Raw genomic sequence first — 16619 nt, forward strand, 5'->3', positions numbered from 1 at the left:
ACCTGTGACGTCATCGGTTTGACCTAGGTCAATGAAATTTGGTCACAAGGTAGGTCCCCGGTGGGGCTATCGAACACCGTTTGAATTTTGAAAATCGGCCGGTAAATTTCCGAGATCTTAGGGGGGGGGGCCGAAACGGCCCCTGCCCTACGGGTGGTAGGGTCCGCCGATAGCCCTACGGGGCGCGGGTTAAAAATAGCATGCAGAATTAAAAAGCAGGTTCTGGAGAATTCACCGTCTTCTGCTTCCTTCGCTGAAATCGTTTGTCCAAACCAGCATGTGACCGCCGCATGTATGAATGCTTATGTATGCTCACCGGCTGTGGCTCGCAGCCGGCCAGGTAGACCGCCGAGACCGGCCGGCCGCGAGGACGCCGGCCGCCCGGGCCCGGCCTGACCGGGCCGCGCCGCCTGACCCTTCCGCCGCCGCGCAGCCTGGGAGGGCCGAGACCGGCCCCCTGTTTTGACGGCGGCGTCTGGAATGTGTATTGTCCACGCCGGCGTCCCCGTCCCAGGTATGCGCGCGGACCGGCCAGGTGCGGCTATTTTTGTGCGCGGCGGTCCCCCTCCCCTCCGTCTGAGCTCCGTTGCCGCGCTCCGGCGTGGCCGTCCCGGCCGGCCGCTAGAGAGAGTACCGAGTTAGCTGTGGCTGTGACACTCCCTCCTATTGGCCAGCGCTTCGCCCGCCTCCGCCCAGCTCCAGCCTTGCGCCAGCCAATGAAAGTGCAGCACTTTGTAGAGCTTTTGTCGATTAGGTCCTCCGTCGAATCGCACTTTCTTCGTTGATGCACTTTTGGATTTGTAGCACCTGCGTGCGTGTCGCAAATTTGAATTGTTGCACATATGAATGTCCCCCGGCCCAGACAGCGGGCGGCGCGCCGCGGCGCCGCGGGACGGCGGCCGGCCGTGCTGGCGGTGCGGTTCCAGACACGGCGGTACGTGCCGCTTCAAGGACTACCGGTGCCATTCCTGCGGTGCCATCGGTCATCTGTCGCGCTGCTGTACGCGAGGCAGAGACGAGCGCACCAACCGACTGGCTGAAGATGAGCCTGCCGCGTCACCGGAAACGCTGCAGCTGGATAATCTCTCCAGCTCTGACCCCGTCTACATGGTAAGACGCACTGGGGTGAGTGTGCCGCCCATCTGGTGTCCCGTCGAGATGCATGGTCAGCGGGTGGATATGGAGTTGGATACGGGCGCGGGGATCACCATCATTGACGAGCATACTTACCTCAGGTTGAACTGTCGACCCAAGTTGACACCGTGCTCTACTACCTTGAAGGCGTACTCAGGTGATGTCATTCCTGTGTTGGGTCAGTTCACCACTGATGTATCGTACAACGGTTCTGTGCACAGGGATCTTCCCGTGATCGTGGTCAAGGGCTCTGGTCGGAGCCTCATGGGCCGCAACTGGCTGCACCTGATGAGGATCAACTGGTCTGAAGTACACGCTCTACGCTCTCCAACGTCACAGCCGGCCACGGACATGATCAAACGCAAGTACCCCGATCTGTTCCTTCCACGGTTGGGTGAGCTTAAGGGGGTGCGTGTTCACCTTGATATTGACCAATCTGTGAGGCCCAAGTTTTGCAAGGCCCGTTCGATTCCGTATGCATACAAGGCAAAGGTAGAGGAGCAGTTAGATGCTGATATCGCTAGTGGGGTTTTAGTACCAGTGAAAGACAGTCGCTGGGCAGCCCCTATTGTACCTGTGATTCGGCCTGATGGCAAGATCAGAGTCTGCGCAAATTTCAAGCTAACCGCTAACACTGCTGTGCGCATGGACCGTTACCCTCTGCCCAAGACGGAGGACATGCTGTCTTCCTTGAGTGGGAAAAATATATTTTCCAAACTCGACCTAGCGCAGGCATACAATCAGTTGGTCGTCCATGAAGAGTCACGCGAGATACTCACCATCAACACGTCTCTTGGGCTTCTCAGATATTCCAGGATACCGTTCGGCGTGAACGTGGCCAGTGGCGTCTTCCAGCGCGAGATGGAGAAGCTGTTGGCGGGCATCCCTGGAGTCGTCGTCTTCCTCGATGATGTTCTGCTCAGCAGTGAGACCCGGGAGCAGCACTGGAAGCTGCTCGACGTCGTTTGTCAACGTCTTCAAGACGCTGGTCTCCGTGTCAGGGAGGAGAAGTGTCTGCTCTTCCAGAGTCAGGTCGACTACCTGGGACACCTCATCAGCGCAAGCGGAGTCCGCACGAACGCCTCCAAGGTAAAGGCTATCTTGGCTGTCCCCGAGCCCAAGACAGTATACACGACTCGATCGTATGTATCCCGATTTGAACAGGTCAGTGGCCGAGGCTCAGTTCGCTCAGAAGAGCCATCATGATCGTTCGGCGAGGCATAGACTCTTCTCTGTAACCGACCGCGTGCTCGCACGGAACTATGGCTCTGGAAGCGTTTGGCTACCTGGTACAATCGTTGGTGCTGACGGACCAGTGTCCTTCGTTGTTCGCCTTGATGACGGCAGGACGTGGCGCAGACATGCGGACCAGCTTCTGAGCTCTGTTCCTTCGGCAGGTCAACCGGCTGGTGCGGCATGCACTACCACACCGGCTGTAACGACGCTGCCCACTGATGTCGAGATCTCCCGTGGCGGCGTCCCTCGACCGACTGCTGGGACCGTCTCTCAAGGCGCCGCGCTGGCCGCCGCCGAGAACGACATGGCCACGCGTCGTTCGACTGCTGGGCCGCCGGTTGAGGAGCTGCAGCCGCAGCCAGTCCCGAGTGCTGCCACGGGTTCGCAGTCGCAGTCGTCGAATCCAAAAACTGTGGTGCGTTCCCCTGAGCGGGCGGCGCCCGCCGGTGCGCGCCGGGGGCCGTCGGAGACCAGTGGCGGACCGGACGTTCCGGGTGCGCAAACATCGGCGCCGTCGCCTCGGAGATCCGGTCGTGTGCGGAATTCTCCTGACTTTTTCCAGAGTGTCTGGTTTTGTCGCGTTCCGTGAGGTGTACAGTGAGGTTATATTATAAGCGTGTTTTTTTTTTGGAAGGGAGGTGATGTGGTGCATGTAACCCTAGCTGACCCGTCGAGGGAGCGGCCCGATTGGCCGCGACCGGTCACGTGACCGGCCGGTCACGTGACCGACCGTGCCAGACGCTGGGGTGGGCTCGGCCGGACGGGGAGTCGGGCTGTGACTGTGACACTGTCGCCATCGCCGCTGAATACAGAAGTACGCTGCATGAAGACTCTACAAATAACTATTCAAATCAGTTAACAGGTTTTAGTGCAGTGCCAATTCGGAACCGTTCAGCGCCGCTAGTGTCCCAGGCGGCGCGTAACGGCTGCCGCCGGCCGCCGCGCCGCCGCTCTGGCAGGGTGTTTGACTTCATATCTCTGTTGCTAGAAAAGTTGTGGACCGATTTACTTGATTCTTGCATGAAAAGATCCGCCATTCAATTCTTAGCAGATAACGAAAATTTGACGTCAATTGCACGATCCGCTGCCCATATTGCGGTACTGCCATCTATTGACAAGGCTGGCGAACTAAAGCCGGGCGGCTATTTCCACTTTTGACACACCATGATAGCAAGAAAACGGCGGCGCGCAGCGCCGCCAAATTTTCAGTACCTTCCAGGGCATCAATTTGACACTTTCACACCAAATTTCAAGTCTTAGGTCACCTTAGGTCAGGAGTTATTGAGGTCAAACTGAGGTCATGTTCGAGCAAAAATGAGCAAAAAACATGCAATCTTGAAACGCTCACCAAATCTACAGTTATCAAGCAATTTCAAAGTTCTTTATATGGTCTAGTAGAAAAAAAGCGGCGCTACAAAACTGCTATCTCGGATTTCAAAATTTTGGGTTTTTGACCCCAGAAAATTCTAAAAATTGATTTTTTTAGAAAAAAAAACTTTAAAAAATCCAAAAATTTTCCGAATTTCGAAAAAAACGGAATATAAGTCATAGTCCCTGCGCTCTTCTATATACGTACCAAATTTCAGATCGATATCTTGTTTTTTAGCCAAGTTATAGCGAAAAAACTGTTAAAAATGAGTGAGATTTTTTAACTCAAATTTTAGCGATTATACACCACGTACGGCATAACAAAGACCACCATTGAGCTCCCCGTGACGAGCTGCATCGATTCGATACCCACTTTATGCAAAAATATCAACTTTGAAAATTGACCTAATTTGACCTGACCTTGACCTGACCTTGAACAAAACGTGACCTAAGCTGGCCCCAAAGGCTGCCTGACCCACATAATCGCATTTGTCATGTAAAATGGACCATAAAACATGTATCACACGACACTTTCATATTGTGACCCCCCGTGACCTGACCTCTGTGACCAGACCTGGTATCAGTGACCTCAAATAGCAAAATATGTGTTTGAAGAACATTTTCCAATCGATGATTTTCAATGAAATGCATTTTACTCGATTTCACAACGCATTTCTTGAAATGCCTGTAAACGTTGAAAATTGGACCTTTGACCTGACCTGTGACGTCATCGGTTTGACCTAGGTCAATAAAATTGGGTCACAAGGTAGTTCCCTGATAGGGCTATCCAACACCGTTTGCCGCTTGTCGCTGGGTTGCGTGGTTCTCGAGATCTTAGGGGGGGGGCAAAATGCCCCCCCCCCCAACGTTGCTCGGCAGAGCCCAACGGGGCGCGGGTTAATTTTGTTAGTGCCCTATTTTCAGTTTTTTTATTTTCTTTATTTTTGGTTAGTCATGTGATGACTGGTGCCCCTGCTAGGCCGCTGGTGCCCCTGGAAAGACTGTGGTACCTACCTACCCTGCCCCCTGACAAGCCTACGGTGGGCCCTGACATAACTTAGGTGCCCATGGGCCCTGACAGGCCCGTGGTGCCCCTGACAGGCCTGTGGTGTCTTTGCTAGGCCTGTGGTGTCCCTGGGCCTTGGCAGGTCTGTGGTGCCCCTGGCGAGCCTGTGGTGTCCCTGTTAGAACGCAGGTGCCCTTGACAGGTTTGTGGTGCCCCTGACAATCCTCAAGTGCCAACGACAGGCTTGTGGTGCCCTTGACAGGCCCATGGTGCCCTTGCGAGGCCGGCGCTTTCCCTGCGAAGCCGATAGTGCCCCTGGCAGGCCTCTGGTGCCCCTGGCAGGTCTGTGGTGCCCCTGGAAGACCTGTAGTGCTTGCTTTTGCTAGGCCGATGGTGCTCCTGACAGGCCTGTGGTGCCACTGACAGGCCCGTGGTGCCCCTGCTATGGCCTGTGGTACCCCTGGCGGGCCTGTGGTGCCCCTGTCGGCTGTCAGGCCTGTGGTGCTCCTGGCAGGCATGTGGTGACCCCAGGCCCTAAGTCATGACCCATGTGACCTCCCCCTGGGATTCGCCACTGATTAGTACTGCGATGGCTTCTTGGGAATTTGATACATGTAGGATAAATGGAATTTATCAAACGAGAATAAGGAAGAGACAAACACATAGGTACTTGAGGATCAGCTTGTTTATTTGTTTATTTGTTTATTTATTGGCATAGCGTCCACAGGCAAAGCCCCACTTACGGATGCAGTCACACACTGACAATAACAACCACTCACACACACTGGAAACACTGGCTTAACCCTTGAACGCCTAAGGGGGGGGGGGGTTGTATCAACCCCCCCCCCCTGAGGTTTTTTTCGAAGTGCACGCTAAACGGCTTGTCGTAGCGGGCTGAAATTTTCAATACCCTCTGGGGCAACCTTTGCGCATCTTTTGCCGAAAAAAATTGATCGGGTCATGTCAGGTCACGGAGTTATGACGTCATAAGAGGTACAGCCTCCGGCCGACAGTTACCAAACGTGTGCGCCGAATCCCTAGGTTTTCTGCCGGTGATACCCACATTAATTGATGGATCATGATGAAACTTCCCATGCATGTTGGGGCAAGCATTGGCTATCGTGTGGAGCAATGAAATTGACCGGGTCAGGTCAGGTTACGGAGCTATGACGTCACAAGGGGAACAGCGTCCGGTACTATTTTTGAAAAGCGCCCGAACCACTATTTTGCTAATTCTTGTCACCTCAATGGGAATATGCAGCAATATTAGCTTCTATAGGGAGCAAATGGACCTCCCAAATCCAAAAATACAATCAGATTTCAAAAATTTAAATTTTGATTTTTCGAATTTCTGCCGCCGACTGTGACCTTGCCGACTTCCGGCGCTCCCAAAGCGCCATTTTTAGAGCTAGGGAAACGAAATACATACCAAACGATAGAGAATTGATCAAGGAACACGATAGTGAAGGTTTCAAGTCGATATCTCCCACCGTTTTGCCGCAATCGCCGCGGAAAGTTGAAAAAGTTTGATTTTTTCGGAAAATTTGACCTTTGACCGGTCATAAGTAGGTCAAATGTTGACCTAGGACCAAAAAATATACCACCAATCGCGAGATCTCGTTGAGAGCAATCCGTTGGTTTTTTCCGCTAAGCTCTACGACCTTCCGTTTCGAAACGCCAGGGGGGGGGTCGTAACAACCCCCCCCCCCCTGGTCGTTCGTGTTATGAGAAATGGCCTGGTCGTGCGAGGGTTAAGATGACCCTGGCCACAGTGTTTCTTATAATGGTAAATTTGGCACATAGCATTGCCTGGTTTTGTTCAAACAGCAGCTTATACCCTGCTGGGTCTTAGCACGACTTTTCAACCTTAATGGTTAGGATGCCATTTTAGTGGTTTAATAATCCATTTTGGTTAAAAGATGTTACCTCCATCTTATTCTCCAGACTTTAAGGTGTATGTAATGACCAGCTATTTTGAATCAAGACAATTCTTTTTTTTTGGGAAATGAGTAGAAGTTTGGCACAGCCTAGCAGTCAAACACGTCAGGCTGCAGGCTGATGGTCAATTATTTACTATTTTTTTCACATGTTTTGTTCCTCAAGATGACTTTTATTTTCAAAAATCAACATCAAATTGCCAAACCTTAAAAAACATTGGTGTGGGTGTGTTTATTTGTTGATCATTATCATTGCGTAATCATTGCATGACCAAATGAATATTGAATGTTGCATGGTGTGAGTCTACCACAGATCTTACGAGGGCCATATGGGGCTTCACGGTTTAAGAACCTGATGTTATTTCTGTATGTGTCTGCATGCTTTTGCCTGTTTGAAATGCATACCTACTGTCTCAGTCTTGTCTGGACGTGCTAGGACTTTGATATGTGGGGTTCATGATGACACGCATTGCAGTAATCAGACTGTTTTCAAGAAACCTTCCACACTTATGAATGCTGTAAAAAGCTCTCTCTCTCTCTCTCTCTCTCTCTCTCTCTCTCTCTCTCTCTCTCTCTCTCTCTCTCTCTCTCTCTCTCTCTCTCTCTCTCTCTCTCTCTCTCTCTCTCTCTCTCTCTCTCTCTCTCTCTCTCTCTCTCTCTCTCTCTCTCTCTCTCTCTCTCTCTCTCTCTCTCTCTCTCTCTCTCTCTCTTTGAACACCCCCCTTGTGGTTTTTCGCGAATATCGCGCGGGTTAACCCGCGCCCTGCTGGGGGGGTGTTTGAACACCCCCTTGTGGTTTTTCGCGAATATCTAAAAACGGCGGCGCGTAGCGCCGCCGTTTTTGGTACACCTTATTGTACATCAATTCTACACATGTTGTTAAAATTTCAGACCAAGGTCATTCAAGGTCAGGTCACCAGGTCACTTGAAGTGACCTCACCTCATAAAAAGTTTCAATGTCTGTCATAGCTACACCGAGTGACTGATCGCTTTGAAACTTTCAGCGATTGCTAAGAGCAATAGCATGTACAAAATGTATATCTCAGAATTTTGATATCGATGACCTAAGGTCAGGTCAATTGTCGCCGACAAACTGTCGCTCGGAGTTCTTTTCTGGTTGGATGTGGACTGTATTTTGTTCGGTGAGTTTGTGCGACATTCGTAGCCCGCCCGCCTGCTATGTGAGCTCCTGGGTTTTTGATATTCGGCGATTTTCAGTAGTAGATAGACGTGAAGATTTCCCGTAGAGGATTTATTGAAGTATACGCGAAGCAAGAAGCGGAAGCAGTTGTGAAGAAACCGGTAGATGAAACACGCAGACACGGAGCACAATTCACTTTCGCTGTACAATCTGAAGCACTGACACTGCCCCGCCGGGCGCGGCTGCGCGCAGGAGAGTCGGTCTGCGCGCGTGCTTCTGTACTCTGTCCCCGCTCAGCCGGGCGAGGCGTCGAGCGGGGCAGATCAGTCCGTGCGCACAGCGCGACGGTCGAAGTGAGACTCTGCCGGGGTCGTACGTGACCCACATTTTATACGCAATGCTTAAGACGTGTGCAAAACGAGTGCGAACTTGCACTGCAGCGGGGAGGTGGCTGAAGGCGCCAGCTTGGCGGCCTACGTGCCTTAAAACGACGTGTCTTTAATTTATATCTCGGTCTCGGTGGCGGCTGCGGCGCTGCTACGGCTCGGCAGCGTCGGCGGCACGCGTACCGACCGCCGGCCGCGTCTGCTCGCGGCCCCGCCCTGCACAATGCCTCACAACTCATCCTGAGTCTGGACGGGGTGACGGCGGTGCGGCGGCGGGACGGCTGCAGCGAGCGGCGGCGGCGCTGCGGTGGCACGGCGGCCGGCCGGCTATCACGGCGGCACAGCGGTAGCGCGGGTTGGTCCGAACACTTTCGTCGGTGACATCAATTTTGCGACCTCCCAATATAAGTCAATGGGAGAAAATTGAAATGCGCCTCTTTTGGACAAAAGACATTATAAACGCTCCCAAACACCGGATTACAAGTGGTTTAGACACACTGAACATGAAAATGGTGTCCGTGACCCTTGCTTATGCCCTGAGGTCATCTTAGGTCACGAATGGCATCTAACAGTTTTTCGCAAATAACTTTTGATAGAGGCATGCTAGAGCGATGAAAACGCCTTAGATATGTTCAGCTCGATGATACGGATCGACTGATATGCAGCATGACCCTTTCCGGTCAGGTCATGACCTTGACCTGAGGTCAAATTTTCAAGTTGACCTTTCAAGGTCAACTTATAGTTCATTCGATGCGTCTTGACGAGAGGAACACAATACCGGTACAAGTAAGCTCGTACAAGGCTTGGGTCAAAAGTTATTGCAGAAAAACTTTTTCCAAAAAAAAATCGGCTATTTTTGCAATTTTTGCCCCCTGCAGGCAAAACCGTTGACGTTAGGTCAAATCTGAGAGTATTACTCAGAAAGGGCTTTAATAGGGCTATCGAATGCGCTTTTCCGCGGCGCTGTAGCTCTATTGGTTCTCGAGTTATGCGTTGGCTTCTTGGAAATTTTCGACATTCGACCTGGAAATCGGCGAAATTTTGCCTTCAATGACCTCTGGTGACCTGACCTTTGACCTGACCAAAAAATTGACCGAAGTGTTTTCGTCATTATTTTTGACGCTCTTTCGAACGCCGCCTTCCGCGTATCGCTACGTGGCCCAGGAGCCGAGTTACAAGGGGGGGGGGGTGTTCAAACACCCCCCCCCCAGCAGGGCGTGGAAATCCAGGACCCCCAGCCGGGCGCGGGTTAAGATGGTGCTGCTAGGCAACAGTGTACTGCCTCCTCTGGTGGATGGAGTGGGGTGCCAAAGCTCAGTTATACATGTACATTTCACCATTAATCAATAGATACAATATACATAGATATATCTTCTGCTATTTTTATTAGCATATGCAGCTGCTAAAAATAGCACTCTTAATAATATTTGGGGCTTCCTGAATCAGCAAAATTTACAGCATTGTTCCTTAGGTTTTTAGGCAAATGATAGGTTCATTTGAAAATGTGAGAATTGTAGTATAGAAATTGCATGCAAAACAGTGTGTTTCTGAGTGAAAGATGAATGTTTGACCAGTTTTCAAACAGTACTTTTTTCCGTACCAATTTTTAGCAGATTCGTACCCATTTTGGGCAGAATTCTGTTAAAATAGCAGACTGCTAAAAATGGCAGATTTTACCATAGTTTCCCCGACTGGTATCGTCAACCTCGGTTGTCTCGGTTGTATAAAATCGTTCAGAGTTGATTTGATACGACTCTGAACGATTTGATAGGACCGATTAGATTTGTGTTAAAATGCCGAAATCAAGGGATATGGTTCCCCGGTGCCCCCCCCCCCCCCCCAGTTAATGCATGTAAGCACAGACATCCAAACACTCAGACGGGTACCTAGCACACAGAGAAGACCACAAAGACTTACAGAATCACATACACACCGTTACATAAACACATGTTGTCTGACAATAGACACAGACGCACAAAACACACTCAGACAACAGACACAGGGACACACAGACCCCCACCCCCCCCCCCCCCACACACAGGTCGGCCAAGCTTACCTGATATTCGCCGCCTCCGCCGTGGTCGGCTCCGGTGGACAGAGCTCAGTACCGTCCACACACTGTCGGACCACCCGCTCTGTCCACTGACCCGGCCGGTGGACGCAGCGCAGCTCGTGCTCCTCCGTCGGCCTTTGTCCCGGTCTGGACCGCTGCAACTGCGCAGTACGTTATTACCCCGGGGCGGGGCGCCGCTGAGTCATGGTACCGGTTAGCGCCGACCTCGGGCCGCTGGGCGACTGCAGCGCCCCTACCGGTCACCGGCGTCGTACTGTAACTAATGGCGAGCCGGAGCATTAATGGAACACTTGAGATGTAAGTGCACAGTTGCCTCGTAAAGGCTAATCAGCAACAACAACAAAATAAAATGGGAGCTCTCTACATTCGTCAAGGACTTGGATGTCCGGGTTCCAATGGGCCTTGTCCCGTAGCGAGGAGACTCTAGCGTGTCCAGTGAGCCGGCGGCGCGGCGTTCCAGACTGATGACGTCAGCGGAAGGCCACCATGGATTCGTGATAACACGGGCCGGATGGCGGTGCAGCAGCCCCCCCCCTCCCCCCCTCCCCGGCCGTCTGGAACTCCCCCATCCCTCCGGACACCGGTTGCAACTCGGTAATGTAAAACATAGTGAGCAGCAGACATGTGCAGGGATGGAAGAGGCGGGTCTATGATCTCAGTGGATCAGCGGCGTATTTAGAAAATCGCGAAGGGGGGGGGGCCAAGGGTTTGGAGGGCGCCACCTCACCCAAGGAGGGCGCCATACGGTCGCGAGATAAAAAATCGCTCAGCGGGGTGGGGGGGGGGGGTTGGGAGGCGTTTTTTATCATGCCACCAGTTTTTTTTTTTGCGTAACCTCGTATAGGTCGTGCTGCATTGATTTTGCATCGTGTGTATTCTTTATACTCCAGGTCACAAAAGGTCAAGTGTTCTTGAAATGCTGCGCCGAAGGCGCGCGAAATTTTTGAAAACAACCTTTTCCTCCGCTTTTTAGGCACGCCTTTTATACGATCACCGTTCAAAGCTCCTCTCGCTCTTTTACCAAATTTGAAGGTGTAAAAAATACCTAAGGTTTGGTCGGGCCGCTGCCACACAAACTGTATAGAAAGCTTGGCTCATGGGTGTCGATGTATAAAAGTTTATTGGCGGTGGCATATCTACGCACCAGATCACCGTATCGGATTGATACCGGAGCGCGAGATGCGTAAACATCATCCAAATTACCTCAGACCAGCCTTCATAGCCTTCTCACAGATGCATACAGTGTACCCACATAACCAGTTTCAATCACCGAAACTTCAGATGCCTGCTGTTGCGGCCGAACCTGTTGACAATACTTAATCGTAATCCATATAGATGCCATGATGCACGTAAAGTAGGATCAATCCGTTAAGACCAAAGACGTGTTTTATGCATCGTAGAGCGTAGATAGTTTTGGTAGGTATAGGTACTTCATTCATTGTGCTGAATGCACGTTCATTTGTGGCAGTTTTCACAGGCAAGACATCAACTATGTGCAATAGAACGACTAAGTTGAAAAACATGCCAAAGGAGTAAATAAATGATAAGAGGGCAGCGATCAACGGATGTTGCCAATAGGTAGAAGGGCTGCGATCCACAGGAGGGCGCTAATAGGTAGGAGAGCCCCGATCAACATCCCGAGTTTCGATAGTAGGGCACCGATAGGTAGGAAGTTGGCGAGCAGCAGGAGGGCGCCAATGGATAGAAGGGCAGCGATCAACAGGAGGGCACCAATAGGTAGGAGGGCCCCGATCACAACAATCAACAGGAGGGCGCCACCAGGTAAGAGGGTGGCGAGGAACAGGAGAGCACCAATAGGAGGGTGGCGATCAACAAGAGGTCGCCAATAGGTGGGAGGGCGGTCATCAACTGGAAGTCGTTAATGAGCGGAAGGGTGACGATTAAAATGGGGGTGGCAATGGTGAGGAGGGCGCCTTTGCTCAAGAGGATGACACGAACAGGAGGGCGTCTGTGCGGAGGGCGCTGGTCAACAGGCAGGTACCAGTGGATAGGAGGGCGGTGATCAACAGGAGGGTGCCAGTGGTTAGGAGGGCGGCGATCAACACGAGGGCGCCAATAAGAGAAGGGCTCCGATTAACATTCAACAGGAAGGACTAGGGAACCAATAGGTAGGAGGGCGGCACTGAACAATAGGGTGCCAAAAAGGAGAAAGGCGGCCTTGAAAATTTCACATGAGGGGGCAATAGGTAGGAGAGCGCCAATAATTATGAGGACGCCGATCAGCAGAAGGGCGGCAATATGTAGCAGGGTGGCGACCTACAGGAGGGCGCCTTCGGGTGAGAGGGCGCTTATTTACGGGACAGCGGCTTACATAGGCGACCACCGTTACGCTTAGAGAGCTACAGCCTACAAATGTGGTTGGAGGGCGCCCGAGGGAGCCCTCCAACCGTATTTGGAGGGCGTATTTGGAATGGGCGTCCTCCGAGGGCGCCCTCCATCCGTATTTTCCCTGTAAACACATTCGCGATTGGAGGGCGCCCTCCAGTCGCGATTGTTTTTCGATTCGATTATATCACAATTGCATTTGCGATTGGAGGGCGCCTTCGGCGCCCTCCAATCGCAAAGGGCGCCTTCGGCGCCCAAGGGGGGGGGGGCCATGGCCCAGTGGCCCCCCCCTGCCTACGCCCCTGCAGTGGATATCTCGACAAGTTGGAGGGGTTGGACCTACATCTCATCCCTCGCCCGGCCAGGGGTTGGGGAGGGGGAGATAGATTAACCCGCGCCCGTACATGGGGGTGGTAACCCCCTCCAACCCCCCCCCAGGTAGTCTTTCTGCTCTGCACTCCACATTGTTAGAGCTAGAAGCCTGATTTTTCGTATAGCTGCTCCTCTATCCTCTCTTCATGTCCACTGAAAATGTGAGGTTTCTGTGATTTTTGGTTTCGGAGATATGACCTTGTTTTTCAGGTCATGTCATGACCCAAATGACCAATTCTCAACAACTTGCGTTGGCTATAGGCCATGTGAGCTTTTGTCACCTTCCTTTCGGGCTTTTTTTGCCAGTCTTACCTCCCACCTATCATGGAACATGTTGTTCGACGATGTACAGATGTCAAGGTCAGGGTCAAGGTCAACCTAGTTCATCTAAAAAAATTGCGTTTGAGGCAAGCTGAATTTACTTTTCGTGATTTTTTTTTTACTGCATTTTTTTTGTAAAAGCTTCTCAGATCATGATTTCATGCAATATGGACACATAAACAATCGGTGCACACATCAGTATACACACAGACACACACAGACATACAAACACTTATCATTGACTTTGACCTAACTTGACCTGAAATGACCTCAGCAGCAAAAATCTGGTCGGGTAGTGTGAGTGACAAAGAGGTTCTAGCTGGCTTAGCACCAGAAAACGGCATCGTTATCGGTATATGATTTGATTTGCAGCGCACTTGATATCCAGCGGTGACCCAACGGTGACCAACGGTGACAACGGTGACGAGGGTTAACCCGCGACCGCCTGGGGGGGTCGGATCCGACCCCCCTCCGTTTTTCTTGAATAACTTATGAACCGCCTACGCTATCGACTTGAAACTTGGCATACCTTCTTCCCCATCAATTTGACGTCTCCTGTGCATTTTTTTAAGAAAAAAAAAATCAATTTTTTTTTAGATATATCGATTTTAGTGACGTAACTACATGGCGTTTTCAGTCAAAAAGTGGTAAATGTTTTAAAAAATCGCCAAAAATCAGGGTTTTAAGCAAATTGCAAATTAGGGACATGAGTAGACGCAGCTTAATGAGTTCTTTAAAATGGCTATCTCTGATTTTCCATGAAATGCGTTTTTCACCCCTAAAATTTCGAAAAAAACTACATTTTTTTGGAAAACAGCTAATAAAATCCAAAATTTTGAGAGTTTCCAAAAAGCCGGAATATATGTTATAGAGCTCTATTAGAACATTAGATGTCCCAAATTTCAACTTTCTATCTTGATTTTGACCCCCAAATTCTAAAAAATAGCTCCAACATGCATAGGGCATGGTGACGTCATAAGCATTTTCGTGAATTATAGGCACTTCTAAACATTGCATGTGAACACAAATGGCACCACTAGATTCCTGGGACAAAGCTCGTCTAGAAAAGTCAAAAGTGCATTTTCATGTCAAAAATACAAAGTTGAAAAATTGACCTTTTTTCTTAGCCCTCGTTTAGTTATGTATGGTATAAACGATTTTTTATGCTTTCAATGCACACTTTTCCACCAGCACAGTGACTTGGGGTCACATATAACCATTACCATCGGATTCGGCGTGAAAAATAAGCCATAAAACATGTGTCGCACGCCCATGTAGCAGAAAGTGAAAACCGTGACCTTTCGTGACCTGACCTGACCTTGAACCGTACTTAGTATGTCCCCTATACGCACATGGTACCTTCACTAGGTCTTTGAGGTCATTTTTGGTGAGTTTCGAGCAGCAGCTGTCGATTCCGCTGTCCGTAAGCCTAATCATGCAAAACCCCAGAATTTGACCTTTGACCTGACCTTGACCCGAAAGTTGACCTCAATCTTAAAATCTTAAGAGTGCTTTGGGAAGGTATCGTAGAGACCTTTCGAACGCCGCCTCGCGGGGCTCGATGCGACCATTGGTTCTCGAGATAACAGGGGGAGGGGGTCGGATCCGACCCCCCCCCCCAGGCTGTCGGAAATAGCCCATGCGGTGCCGGGTTAAGCGGGAGGGAGGGGGGAGAATGAAAAGCTTTTATACATAAATAAGTAAAAGTCTATTCTTGAATGAAATGGAAACGGTTAAAATGCACAAAATACGGGGGTCACAAATGCGGTTCACTGAATCGTTCTCGTAGGGCCACGTCGGCCGCGTCGTACGTAAGGCCACGTCGGCCACGTCGTGCACCGGGCCGTATCGCACCGGTGGAGTCCCGTCGAAGACTGTTGGGCCCCCGTCCCGTCTCAGCCCTCGTGGTAGCACAACACGTGGTCCTGAGAACCAGGACAGGGGCCAGATGACACATATGTGCCCGGCGTGGCGCGGCGGACCGACCGCCGCGCTCCGAGCGCCGGCCGTCTTTGCGAAAATACCTAAAAATACCAACGTATTCGCTCGCTAACACCTAGGTTTACCAATGTTGTACAAGCGGGACATGTTTATTGGTCCACCTACTAGAGTCTAGAGATGTCAATCGGACACTAACTTTTTGGTATACCGATACCAAACCGATACCAACTTGGCATTTGGTGTTTGAATCCTAATGTGTTTGGTATTTTGTTGGTATCATGAACCCTCACTAACGTATAAGAGGCTGGAGAAATTGGTAAAAAGTTGGTATTTCCCTAATGTTCCCAAGTTGGTTTGTTTTCGGTATTTCCCCATGGTTTTGGTTGGTATTTCGATTTGTATCGGTATTCCGATTTTCCGTAATTGACATCGCTACCACCTACCCTTTAAATATCGTGTTTCTAGATGCCATATAAGTCAGGGGCTTATATATGTCGTAGGCATCGGGTGAAATCCGGCATTTCATGAAATGCCTAGGCATTACATGGAATGCCGGCAAAAACTGAAATCTTCGTAGAATTAGGCGCGTTACAGCGAATGCCTGAAAATTTTAGGCATTTCATGAAATGCCAGGCGGAGGCCAGACACTCCCTGAAATATGGTCAAAATTAACTGAGTACACTCGTTGCCTAGGCATTACATGAAATGCCCGACTGACGGCCGGCACTTTCTGAAACGATTACCGCAGCTGTGTGGTTTCCCGCGCTTTTTTCGTATCCATAGAAACCACGACTTGTCTGCGCGTGCAGCGTCTTAGCGGCGGCGTGGGAAGGGGTTTTCGGCTGGCTGTCATTGGGCTGTCAGTTGCGTTGGAGGTGTAGCGGGTGGTTTTCGTTTGTCAGTAGCTTGCTGAGTCGTCTCATTTTATTGTACCGAGTAGCCCGCAATGGAGGCCGAAGATGGCAGAGAGGGCTCAGGGGACAGCGGACGAGACAGGCAGGGAACTCAAGACAGCGAACAAGACTCGGAACCAATGAAGACTAGATTTTATCAGGCGCTTAATGAGCACTACAAGACGAAAAACAAGAAACAGGCTATGTACAGGGAGGACATTCAGAGGATCATAGAAGATCTACAGGCCGCGAAGCAAAGAAAGCAGCGCGGGGAACGTCTGACTCGCATGCAGTATCATTATGTGTCTACGTATGACATAATGCAAATATCCGACGACAAGTTCCTGATCAAAAAGCCCAAAAGCGACCGGGAAAAAATAGAGTATGTGGTTGCATACGAAGACTTCTTTAATGTCCTCCAAGTACACCACAAGAAAACTGGACATGGAGGCAGGGACAAAATG

General features: G+C 50.7%; 1 protein-coding gene across 1 annotated transcript in view; it reads right to left on the reverse strand.

Moving 5' to 3' along the window:
• Positions 1-10421, reverse strand: part of LOC122391177 (LRR receptor-like serine/threonine-protein kinase HSL2) — a 56097-nt gene extending 45676 nt beyond the window's left edge. The window contains exon 1 of the mRNA XM_043384858.1: positions 10265-10421. The gene's annotated coding sequence lies outside the window, so the exon portion shown is untranslated. The remainder of the gene's footprint in view (positions 1-10264) is intronic.
• Positions 10422-16619: the final 6198 nt, after the last annotated feature.

This window comes from Amphibalanus amphitrite, unplaced genomic scaffold (genome assembly GCF_019059575.1).
Source record: "Amphibalanus amphitrite isolate SeventyFive unplaced genomic scaffold, NRLGWU_Aamphi_draft 000425F_arrow, whole genome shotgun sequence".
Taxonomy (NCBI): Eukaryota; Metazoa; Arthropoda; class Thecostraca; order Balanomorpha; family Balanidae; genus Amphibalanus; species Amphibalanus amphitrite.